The sequence below is a fragment of the Octodon degus genome, unplaced genomic scaffold (assembly GCF_000260255.1).
Source record: "Octodon degus isolate 3935 unplaced genomic scaffold, OctDeg1.0 scaffold00089, whole genome shotgun sequence".
Lineage (NCBI taxonomy): Eukaryota > Metazoa > Chordata > Mammalia > Rodentia > Octodontidae > Octodon > Octodon degus.
In genome coordinates, this window is record NW_004524665.1 from 9,022,266 (window position 1) to 9,025,245 (window position 2,980).

The window sequence follows — 2,980 nt, forward strand, 5'->3', positions numbered from 1 at the left end:
AGGAAGAGGAAGTGGAAGCAGAAGAGGAAGAGGAGGAAGAAGAAGAAGGAGGAGGAGGAGGAGGAGGAGGAAGAAGAAGAAGAAGAAGAAGAAGAAGAAAAAGAAGAAGAAGAAGAAGAAGATTAAGAAGAAGAAGAAAAAGAAGAAGAAGAAGAAGAAGAAGAAGAAGAAGAAGAAGAAGAAGAAGAAGAAGAAGAAGAAGAAGAAGAAGAAGAAGAAGAAGAAGAAGATTTATAAAGCATGGTGCTCTTAGGATGGTGCTAGCAGTTACACTATTGTCCTGAGGTGTGACACACAGGCAACGCTAGTGAGCTGGCCGTGCCTGCCGCTCCGCCCCCCAGGACCCTCACACACTGTGTGGCCTGCCACCACCCACACTTCTGATTCTTCTCTCACACCGTGGAAGTCAGACTGATGAAGAGGACTCTGACAGGCCCTGGGAACAGATTGGGGCCTCCTGGGGTTGTTTTGGTAGAAACTTAGATGCATCACATTTTATCTGTTGTTATCAACTAAACCGTTTCACTCATTAATTTTGTCCTGTTTTCTTCTTTTAAAATTTTGTAATTCCTCTCAAAATTCTACCAAAGTAGCACTCTTAGCAAAATGACCTAATTCCCTGTTTTAGGGTCCTGGCTAGCACCTATGGAACAGATCAGGTTAGATTTAAGAACGGGCTGCCGGCAAGCAGTGCTTGAGGGCTGCCACTTCTTGAAAGTGCTGCTTGCTCAAATGCAACTCGCAGGGCTGTGACACTGACCTTCAGTGATCGATTATGTTCCCTCTAATGTGGGACTGGATGAGACCAACAACCGGGACAAGTCCATCCTGGCAAGGAGGACAGTGAAAAGGTGACTACAGGATGGCTGATCGGTGACATCTTCAGAGACTCTCAAGGGCAAGGTAAATGGATATGAGCAAGACAGAAGAGCTGTGAGAGTTTTCTTAGCTCACTCGCTAGGGTGGTGTCCTTTAGGGCTCCAAGAATTACCCTGAGAGCTGATGGTCACCACAGAATCCACCCTTCCCAGCAGGGCGCATGTGTCACTGCTCTGTCCTCTTCAGATTCCACAGTGAGAGACTTGGACAGCTGCAAAGGATAGTGGAGGATGTCCCGCAAAGCCAGCCAGAGAAATCATGGGGGAGACTTTGGGCCCAGACGCCATAGCAATAGGAAAGACAAAGGCTTGAGGGGTGGGAGCAGGCAGTTCGGGACCACCAGGTGGGGCAGTGGGGGCGCAGAGGCTGGGACCACAAAGCATGCCCTGGGAACAGTGCGCTGCTGCCCTTGGAAGTCCTCAGTGGCCTTCTGCACAGTTTTCCGATCCAGCCATTAGCAGAGGATGAAAAGTGGGCAGCAGAGTGTGTGCGTGGAAGAACTGTCGCCGAGGGGAAGCCCAGAGAAGCCTTCCAGGCTGACACTCCTCTGCCAGCTTTACTTCTCCAGCTCTGGAGGCCACACAGCTGCGTGGTGCATCCTCACCCTGCTAGGCATCGAGACGTGTGGGTCAGGGCAGCACTTCTCGGGGTGTGGTCCCCCATAGACCTGCAGTCACCTGTGCTGAGGACATTGGCTCATTCCTTGGGCCACAGATGTCTGAGGGAGAAGAGAGTGGGCAAAGGCTGGCGTCGCTGCCGTGTGCCATGGCCTTCCCCTCTGCTGCCCTGGCCCTGAGTCAGACTGCTGAGCTCTGCATGTGATCATGTGGATCATGCAGGAATCATTTTGTCCAGGGCCTCAATGCCCGGCCAACTAGGCTTCCTGCCCCCGGAGCTGCTGTGCAGCTCTTCTGCCTGCGCCTCTGCCTTTGCGGCCCACAGAGCACAAGCCCTTGGGCCCTGCAGCCAGGCCAGAGTGCTTCTGTGCGGTGGTGTGGGTGGGCAGCTCAGAGGGTCACCTCTACACACAAGGCTGGGATATTTGGCATGCGGTGATGGTGCCAGACCCAGGACGACTCAGCAGACTCTAGAACCGTGACCATAAACGTCTGCTGCCATTCTGGTTCCTCGAGCAGCAGCGGGTCACTCTCTGGACCACTGGCTGCTCCCTTTAGCCAAGGGTCTGATTTGTTGACCCCTTCTCCCTCAGTAAGGCATGGCCTGGGGGGAAGTGTGGCAGGCGATGCTTGAGCGAGGGTCACTTCCTCCGTCTCGGGGTCCCAAGATGTCATTGTCCATTGTCACTCAGGATGTGCCAGCATGTGGAAGCTTGAAAATGGAGTCTGTCACACCCTCTGTGGGCTGTCACACTGGGAGCACCTGTCGCTCTTCCTCTTCTTCCTTCTTTGACTTGGGATAGCTGGCTTGGAAGCTTCCAGAAGCTGTCTAAGAGCCTCGGCCCCTCCCCCAGCTGGGGCTACCCCTTAGAACCTGGCCCTGAGGTGGAAATGCCTCTGGATTCCTACAGCTGTGTGACTGAGACTTCTGGTGAAGACACGCAGGTGACAGCACTCAGATCAGGGACCCCAAGGTGGCCGTGGCCCAGGGGCTCCCAGGTGTCCAGCACTGGCTGCAAGTTGGGCACCCTGTCTGCATCCCTTTATGGTACAGTCCCGGTGGTTCCTCTGGTGCAGTGTGGGCTCCACCTGTCCCCATCATGGAAGGCCACACTCAGTGGCCCCAACCCCCCTCTTCCAACTCATGGAGCCAGATGTGGGGCCAGCAGCTCAGTGGGGTGGGCCTGGGAGCACTCTGGACTGTGAGGTTTGAGTCACTTGTCACAGCTGGTCCCTTCCCAGGCTCCTGGGTCCCCATTTGTGAAATGGCAGTGACCTTTGCCTCTGGGTGCCTGGGAATAGATGGAGCCCTGTGAAATCCAGGTGGGCACCTGTCAGCCACCAGAGCCTTGCCACCCCCACCAGGCTAGGGGAGGGCTTCCAGCTGCTCCTAGGCTGTGGGCACTTGGAACCTACAAGAGGACACTTTCTGTGGGGGCAGACAGTGCTGCTTGGAGCTTCCTCAAGAGGTGACCAGCTTCCTG